This window comes from Sycon ciliatum, chromosome 1 (genome assembly GCF_964019385.1).
Source record: "Sycon ciliatum chromosome 1, ocSycCili1.1, whole genome shotgun sequence".
Taxonomy (NCBI): domain Eukaryota; kingdom Metazoa; phylum Porifera; class Calcarea; order Leucosolenida; family Sycettidae; genus Sycon; species Sycon ciliatum.
In genome coordinates this window covers 14294156-14304055 of record NC_088643.1, presented here as the reverse complement: position 1 = coordinate 14304055, position 9900 = coordinate 14294156, and the positions used below count along the sequence as shown (strand labels likewise).

General features: G+C 47.6%; 1 long non-coding RNA gene across 1 annotated transcript; it reads right to left on the bottom strand.

The window, feature by feature from the left end:
• Positions 1-699: 699 nt before the first annotated feature.
• On the bottom strand, positions 700-1400 carry LOC135806864 (uncharacterized). The gene is made up of 2 exons (XR_010551317.1): positions 1185-1400; positions 700-1002 (listed from the first exon to the last, which is right to left on the bottom strand). It is a non-coding gene; the product is annotated as an uncharacterized LOC135806864 (long non-coding RNA).
• Between the last annotated feature and the right edge of the window lie 8500 nt (positions 1401-9900).

Sequence of the window (9900 nt, the reverse complement as noted above, 5' to 3'; positions counted from 1 at the left end):
ATTTAACGTGAGCCAGTTGAGCCAACTTGGTGGAGAGGTAGTCATAACGATCAGCGGCTGGGGGAAGACATTAGAGATTTACACTACATACATATATAGACTGACGTTTTAAAAACAAGGACCAAGATACTCAAGTGACGTCACCAGACTTCGGGTAAAAATATGAAAAAAAGACTCCCTAGAATAATGAGGGTTCGAACCAGGGAGTCGTAAAAGCCCGGGAGAGGACACGGGATGCGCGCACGCGGACGATGTTTGCCTCGGCCAGAAAGTGAAGCACGCTAGGCCGGCGCGGCCGGATCTGCTCGATCCACGGCGCTGTGCTTGTCTTCAGGGCAGGGAGTCCTAAAATACCAATATTTTACAACTCGTTGTTGACACCATTATCCGAAACTGGTGGCGAAGGAAGGATAAACAATGATTGTATGTCTGTCAGACTCAGTACAGGGGTGGGGAGTTGAGTGTGTGTGTGTGTGGGGGGGGGGGGGGGGGAGGCGTGTGTATGTGCACATGTGCTTGTACTTTTGTGTGTGTTTGTACAGTGTTTGTGTGTGTGCTTGTGTGTGTGCGCGCGAACGTGTGTGTGCATTTTTGTGCACAATTCCGTTATGAAGTACAAATGATAGGTTTACCTTTTGTACACTCGCCAAGACTTCCGTTTCCTAAACGGCTCAAGTCACCGCGTACTCAGTATACGAGTAGAAAAGTGTTGAAATTATCAAGATTTATAAATAACGACCTGCAACCATGTACAATGTAGATAGATAGGGAACACACATTGATTGTTTTTAAAAGAATCCAGGCATTATCATGAATCATGGAACGAGTGCGTAATAATGCTCTATGTTGCGTTTTGACGATGCTGAAGGAAGGGAGCCGTCGCGATTTACTCACAACACACGCACAGAAGTCCACTCGACTGCAATTTCTGACACAAATTCATAAATCCACGAGTACGCCGAGGAAGCTCAGCGGATCTCCACAAGAACTTTCGCCCATCACCTGCAATGGAATATGGGCTGTATGATACGACCAGTGGTTAACACGGGAAGTGGCGTCATTTTCCACAAATCTCGTTTCATTCACAACCATTTGACTGCAATTCAGTGCAATTTCTGCCGCAAATTCAACTCCACGAGTACGAGGAAGCTCAGCGGATCTCAACACGAACGTTCGCCCATCACCTGCAATGGAATATGGGCTGTATGCTACGACCAGCGGCTAACACGGGAAGTGGCGTCATTTTCCACAAATCTCGTTTCATTCACAACCATTTGACTGCAATTCAGTGCAATTTCTGCCACAAATTCAACTCCACGAGTACGAAGAAACTCAGCGGATCTCAACACGAACGTTGGCCCATCACCTGCAATGGAATATGGGCTGTATGCTACGACCAGCGGCTAACACGGGAAGTGGCGTCATTTTCCACAAATCTCGTTTCATTCACAACCATTTGACTGCAATTCAGTGCAATTTCTGCCACAAATTCAACTCCACGAGTACGAGGAAACTCAGCGGATCTCAACACGAACGTTGGCCCATCACCTGCAATGGAATATGGGCTGTATGCTACGACCAGCGGCTAACACGGGAAGTGGCGTCATTTTCCACAAATCTCGTTTCATTCACAACCATTTGACTGCAATTCAGTGCAATTTCTGCCACAAATTCAACTCCACGAGTACGAGGAAACTCAGCGGATCTCAACACGAACGTTGGCCCATCACCTGCAATGGAATATGGGCTGTATGCTACGACCAGCGGCTAACACGGGAAGTGGCGTCATTTTCCACAAATCTCGTTTCATTCACAACCATTTGACTGCAATTCAGTGCAATTTCTGCCACAAATTCAACTCCACGAGTACGAGGAAACTCAGCGGATCTCAACACGAACGTTGGCCCATCACCTGCAATGGAATATGGGCTGTATGATACGACCAGCGGCTAACACGGGAAGTGGCGTCATTTTCCACAAATCTCATTTCGTTCACCCCAACTCAAATAAAAGTGAAGTACAATTAGGGATTTGTCTTGCATTTCCATCGCCTCAGAATAAATTAACTTCGATAAACTGAGAGAGAATGAGTGAGGCAGCTGGAAGATGAGGATGAAAATAGAGATCAGAAGACTCGACGGAGCAATCGTCTCCGTGCTCTAAGAGAAATCGGAGAATGTCCCAATTAGTATTTCAAGAAGACATCACAATTTTCGAAAATAATAATTTCCTTGCCTCGCAACACCGTTCCCTGGCAGCGTTCCCCGGCAGCGCGAGGCAAAGATGTTTTCTGGGAATGTGTGCCGTGTCCTCTCCCGGGCTTTTACGACTCCCTGGTTCGAACCCGCGATATTCATGTTAAAACAAAATGGCGTCACGATTTATTGAAAGTGGTATAGTTGGTGGTACGAGTGTTCAAACCAGGGAGTCGTAAAAGCCCGGGAGAGGACACGGCACACATTCCCAGAAAACATCTTTGCCTCGCGCTGCCGGGGAACGCTGCCAGGGAACGGTGTTGCGAGGCAAGGAAATTATTATTTTCGAAAATTGTGATGTCTTCTTGAAATACTAATTGGGACATTCTCCGATTTCTCTTAGAGCACGGAGACGATTGCTCCGTCGAGTCTTCTGATCTCTATTTTCATCCTCAATTCTTCCAGCTGCCTCACTCATTCTCTCTCAGTTTATCGAAGTTAATTAATTTATTCTGAGGCGATGGAAATGCAAGATAAATCCCTAATTGTACTTCACTTTTATTTGAGTTGGGGTGAACGAAATGAGATTTGTGGAAAATGACGCCACTTCCCGTGTTAGCCGCTGGTCGTATCATACAGCCCATATTCCATTGCAGGTGATGGGCGAACGTTCGTGTTGAGATCCGCTGAGTTTCCTCGTACTCGTGGAGTTGAATTTGCGGCAGAAATTGCACTGAATTGCAGTCAAATGGTTGTGAATGAAACGAGATTTGTGGAAAATGACGCCACTTCCCGTGTTAACCGCTGGTCGTATCATACAGCCCATATTCCATTGCAGGTGATGGGCGAACGTTCGTGTTGAGATCCGCTGAGCTTCCTCGTACTCGTGGAGTTGAATTTGCGGCAGAAATTGCACTGAATTGCAGTCAAATGGTTGTGAATGAAACGAGATTTGTGGAAAATGACGCCACTTCCCGTGTTAACCGCTGGTCGTATCATACAGCCCATATTCCATTGCAGGTGATGGGCGAAAGTTCTTGTGGAGATCCGCTGAGCTTCCTCGGCGTACTCGTGGATTTATGAATTTGTGTCAGAAATTGCACTGAAATTGCAGTCGAGTGGACTTCTGTGCGTGTGTTGTGAGTGAATCGCAACGGCTCCCTTCCTTCAGCATCGTCAAAACGCAACATAGAGCATTATTACGCACTCGTTCCATGATTCATGATAATGCCTGGATTCTTTTAAAAACAATCAATGTGTGTTCCCTATCTATCTACATTGTACATGGTTGCAGGTCGTTATTTATAAATCTTGATAATTTCAACACTTTTCTACTCGTATACTGAGTACGCGGTGACTTGAGCCGTTTAGGAAACGGAAGTCTTGGCGAGTGTACAAAAGGTAAACCTATCATTTGTACTTCATAACGGAATTGTGCACAAAAATGCACACGCACGTTCGCGCGCACACACACAAGCACACACACAAACACTGTACAAACACACACAAAAGTACAAGCACATGTGGACATACACACGCCTCCCCCCCCCCCCCCCCCCCCTCCCACACACACACTCAACTCCCCACCCATGTACCATGTGTACTGAGTCTGACAGACATACAATCATGTTTATCCTTCCTTCGCCACCAGTTTCGGATAATGGTGTCAACAACGAGTTGTAAAATATTGGTATTTTTGGACTCCCTGCCTGAAGACGAGCACAGCGCCGTGGATCGAGCAGATCCGGCCGCGCCGGCCTAGCGTGCTTCACTTTCTGGCCGAGGCAAACATCGTCCGCGTGCGCGCATCCCGTGTCCTCTCCCGGGCTTTTACGACTCCCTGGTTCAAACCTATTTGAACTTCATACTGTTCGTCTTCTTTTTGACATGCTCTCTTTCCATCGTCCTTAGCTTTTGTTTGTTGAGAGCTGTTTTGGCTTTCTCCTATACCTCTGGGGGATGCCAAGTGATGGTTTTGAGAGGCTGGTGATGGCTGTGAGCGAGAGTTTGCCGATCGGCGTCGTCCTCGCTATAGCGATGAAAATACTAGTTACTGCGCACCTGGCAGATATCACAACACGTCGGAGCGTCCAGGAGCAAAGGAATCTTGGGTTTTCACTGGAATCTAGTTCCTCCAGCATCGTGTAGCCCACCGTCGGTGAATGGCGGTCCAGAAAGGTCGAACCTGGTCTTCTGCAGCATCTCGCAGTCCTGCGAGGCACACTGAATACGCCTGTCATGTATTCTACAAATAAAAATCACGAAGTAGTGGACTTAACAGTGATGAGTCTATCCTGTATGCTGCAAAAGACGCAGGAAATGTGACTGGTGTCTGTACACTCAGTGACTGGACGCCAACACCCCAGTCTTCTCCTGCAGGATCTGTTTGACATTGACATTATGCAGTAGGTCGGCATTGACCTGGTTTGGCAGCTATCGTAATAGTATCTGCCTGGTTGGATGTAGCAGGTTGGTGTTTGCTCGTTGTCCAGTCCGGAATTTTCTTGTAACTCACGGTGGAGTACGCGCAGGGTTTGTGATCATCCCTGTTCACTTCAATATTATCAAACACAACTTTCCCTTTGTCACTCATCTTATCCTGAGTACTGAATTTGCTGACAATATTGCACCACACTTGTCACAGCCTACCGCCACTGCTGGCGGTGGCGACTGGTTCGTCAATGGCGGTGACCAGGCTGACTGACTAGCTTCGAGACAGCGGCCTCGTCAACCCCGCGGCAGCCTAAAGGTTGATTTTATCGATCCAGCCTCAGCGCCATGTTGACGATGCCCTAGTGACTGTGTGTCATGGATTGCCTTGCCATTAGCGGTCATTCCCGTCCACCTTGGTGCAGCCCTCAACAACTGGCTCAGCCCATGGGAGTCTCAAGTGGACAAAGTTGTTGCCAAAGTAGCTCAGAAGATTGGTGCATCGTGGTGTAGGTGAGCACATAACTAGGACTTCCCAGCGCCTATTTGTCCAGGCTGCGATACTATGTGACATGCTGTACTGCACATTCTTTTCAGCACTGCAAGGCCGGCAGCTGGACCGACTGCAGGGGCCGCGCACATGCAGGCCGCCTGTTGCCAGTGCAGCATTCTGGAACGTTCCTTCCTTCTGAGATCCGTGGAATAATAACTTTCTTTGCTTCAAAGCAAGTTGCTTACCTTTCTGTTGTGCTCCCAGTGTCCTTACAACAATAACCTACAGCAATGTTTTATTTTCCTTTCCATTCCCCAACCAATGAATACTACGATGTCGATTATATTTCTGAATACTTTAGTGTGTGCCCGCGCACGCACGTGTGTGTGTGTGTATACCTCACTTGCCACTCGAAGTTCTGTTCCCCATCACCATGATCACTGGAACACTGCCTGTTCTTTCAGGACCTGCCATCATCTGCGGATGGGCATTCAATGATTGTATTGTGTGTGTGTTTCATTCAGAATCAGATCCGCTATCGTTGCTATAAAAGAAAATCTGTGGGTTCACATCTAGTGCATTTGTAGATTTGCGTGCTTTTCTCGCCACGGGCGCATACATGGGACATTGTGTGTGTGTGTGTGTGTGTGTGTGTGTGTGTGTGTGCGTCTGTGTGTATGGGGATATTGTCTGTATCGGCTTTTGGTACTAATGTTCAGGTCTGTGCTTGCATGTGTGAACATGAAATTGTTCGGTTCTGTGCATGCTATTGCTATGTTGTATTATTGTATGTATGTGCGCATTTCCACGAACAGTGTAGATGAGCGTGGAGAGTGCATTCATCCCTCATCAACCACTTCCCCTTGGGCTTACGAGAGTTTTTTCTGCGTACCTCTCATTTTTGTTTGTTTCTCTCTGATACTGTATTGATGCCGGTACCTGTACCTCGATCTGTTCCTCTATCTGCAGTCGCCTTTAACCTTCGGTCAAGTTAACGTTTATTGTGCTCTATTTATCGTGCGAATCAAAATAAACAATAATAACACAAGTCGTGCTAGAGTGACGACATGTGCGTGTAGTAGGGTTGATGCGATGGGCCGTTATAATTAGGTGGAACAGAACACACATTGGGCAGATTGATTGGGCATCATTGATTGTGCTCAGTCTAAACAGTGAACATAATAATTATCTCCAGTGACAGACTGTAGCGGCTAGCCTCCAGTAGGTAGCTGGCACTAGTCGCTACTGCTTGTTTGACAGGTGCCGCCAGAACCCCTGTTGTGTCATGCTATAGATGCACATGCCCTATTCTGGGGCATACTGAGGTACTTTGATTTTGTTGACTGCATGTAGACAGCATCCAATAGTAGTACTCGTAGACCTTGGCTCTTTGTAGGTCAACCACCATCGCATGGATCGATCGGTGACTATGCACTTGGAGGTTGGAATAGCCCGCGCTGAACAGATCTTGCCATGGCCCAGGGAGTGAACTCGCTTACTCGACTATCCCGGTTTTAGTTAACCAGCATGAGTAGTGCAATTTGTCCATACCATGTTGCGAGCTCACAGTTGTTTGGGCAGGCTTTGAGCTGCACCACGAAACAAAGCGAAATAACGGCGTGACTGTAGAGCAAGGAAGCGGCGAGACGGCACTTCCAGGACGAGACAGGCAGTAGAGATGTGTTCACAGCACGAGCAACCTCTCAAACCCTGCCGGTACTCCACAGTTACAAGCAAAGAAAATGTCGGACTGGACGCGCCAATGCAAACCTGCTACATCCACCCAGGCAGATAGCTGCCAAAACCAGGCCAATGTCGACCCACTGCATACCGGTATGTCAATGTCAAACAGATCCTGCAGGAGAAGACTGGGATGATATTGGCGTCCAGTGTACGGACACCAGTCACATTTCCTGCGTCTTTTGCAGCATATAGGATAGACTCATCACTGTAAAGTCCACTACTTCGTGATTTTTATTTGTAGAATACATGACAGGCGTATTCAGTGTGCCTCGCAGGACTGCGAGATGCTGCAGAAGACCAGGTTCGACCTTTCTGGACCGCCATTCACCGACGGTGGGCTACACGATACTGGAGGAACTAGATTCCAGTGAAAACCCAAGATTCCTTTGCTCCTGGACGCTCCGACGTGTTGTGATATCTGCCAGGTGCGCAGTAACTAGTATTTTCATCGCTATAGCGAGGACGACGCCAATCGGCAAACTCTCGCTCACAGCCATCACCAGCCTCTCAAAACCATCACTTGGCATCCCCCAGAGGTATAGGAGAACGCCAAAACAGCTCTCAACAAACAAAAGCTAAGGACGATGGAAAGAGAGCATGTCAAAAAGAAGACGAACAGTATGAAGTTCAAATAGGTTTGAACACTCGTACCACCAACTATACCACTTTCAATAAATCGTGACGCCATTTTGTTTTAACACGCATACGGTCCACTAGCCCTTTCCCAAAGATGCTCGCCGCTTTTTTCGCTTTTCGTTGTTTTGGAAGAAGACGCAACTTTATTCACTTTGCGAACTACTGTCTTCGCAACTTTTCCGCAACCTTGACCTAATGGTACGTATGGGTAAAAGCATAAGTAAATTTATTAGTTGCGAAAATTATGGCATCTTTGGGAAAGCCAGTCCGAACCGGGGCCAGACGCCATACGGCTCAAACGGTCGTCAAGACCTCGGACTCTGCCAACCGATGATGGTTGTATAATATGTAGTCAGGATAATTTAATATAATAATAATTATAACCCAATACTAGTTCAAAACTAGTACTAGTATTAGATAAACCTTGTTATAGTTCACGCATATTGTTAGATTGACAGCATGAAACAAGGGGGAGCCTCGGACACTGAGTTCGGAAACAGTGTGGAAGGACTTAGGTACATAGACCCTTTGCGCAATAAGCGAGAGGGGTCGAGACGGGGCATGCTGTGCACGCGCTGCACACTTGGCATGCAACCAGCATGCACGGTTTTGCTGCAGGACGTGATCAAGTTTCCTGTGACAGGCTGTGTTTTCACGGTCCCGACGCGATGTTCATGTATGTACTCCCCAGCCTTTTTCATTTTCAAGTTTTTCTAGTTCTGAAGGAAGAAGTCCCGAAACGCTTTCCAAGGACCACTGTTGGGTTCTTGTTTGCAGCAACCGTCATCCCTAACGTTAGTCTAAGGAACCCACTTGTCTTTCCATGCGTTCCCTGGTGATGCTGGCATTCCACACTCTGGAATCCTGGCTATCTGGCGAGAAGAGGGCCGGGTACCGAGGGCCGCAGTGCTGCGATATCGTTTACAGTGTTGTGCTCGGAACACTTTGTCCATGACGACTTTCATCCTTGCTTTTGCGAAGATATGGAACGCCCTGCCAAGAGACTCTGGAGCTTGAGAAAAAGGCATGACCCATCCCTGTCTTCGCTATTGGAAGATCGACTGCTTGCTGGCGCTGCTCGAGCTGCTGTTGTTGAAGTGGAGAGAGACGCTGCCTCATCGCTCAGGTGTGTGGAGAAAGTCATCTGAGTTCGAGCTGTGGCTGTGTGCACGATATGACAGACTTTCACATTATGCACATAGCCACCAAAGTAAAACTCATGGACACTATCCACGGGCTTGTTCACTAGTACTACTCCATCAGCTCCCTCTTCACTGTCATCGGCGATTCGCCCCTGCGTTGGAGACGAGCAAGCATGGTGTGGCACTCACTCTGGGAAACAGAGGTTCATCACTCATCCACTGGGACGCATGAAATGTTGGGCATGATGAAGGTACACTCGAGGAAGTGGTGCCCTTCTTAGTTCTAGGAGCATCAGGGTTCTGCATGGAGAAGTGTTCTCTACATCGACAGAGGAGAGAAGGTAGAGAAAATAAAAATAAATTTCAATCTACAGTAATCCGAAATATCCACTGAATGCGGAAAACTTACCGCTCCAACAACTCCTTCGTTTTCCAGACAGATACGCACCCTCATTCAGCAGAAAACTGTTCAGTTCCTTACACAACCGATCTTCATTTGACAGTTCGTCCACGGGTTCCACAGCCATCGATGGCAAACCACTCGACACTCTCTCCTCCATCTCCAAAATGGAAAAATACAGTGTTCCACCATGCTCAACAACTGATACTCTGCACAAAAATCGAAGAGGATGCCCCGTCTCGGATCACGTGACCGTTATTGTGCAAAGGGTCTATTGTAAGTTAGGTTGTAGTAAGGTCACTGTTTCCGAACACATAATCATTGTCCTCCACCTTGTTTCATGCTGCCAATCTAACAATCAGGAGCACTGTTTTTCAACACAGTGCTCCGCGTTGTAGATCTGCCTGTCAATCGATCAACAAGTCAACGTAGATCTACGCACTACACTGACAGCGCTAGCGCCGCTAGTACAATTATGTACATGATGATGTACAGTTGTATATAGCCGGCGGCCTTGTCGAAGTCGAAGGATCCAGAAGCGCCTACCCGACCGCACGCACGGACTGCAGACACTGTCACTGCATGCAGACACTGTCCCTGCATGCATGCACTGGTGCCAGTGACTGCGTGGAGTCTGCAGACTGAATAGAAAAGAAGACAGTCAGTGAATGTCAGAAGTGAAGCACTGAAGGCTTGTGAAGCTGAGCGACGCGTAGATGTCCAACAACACCCGACGCTGCATGCACGCGAGGCGCATGCCTTTCTGATTTTCATATCCAGTGAAAATAATCATGCGGAACTGTATGATGCACTTGTCTGCACTGCAATCTACATCACGTCAAGCATGTACTACTGATTGTA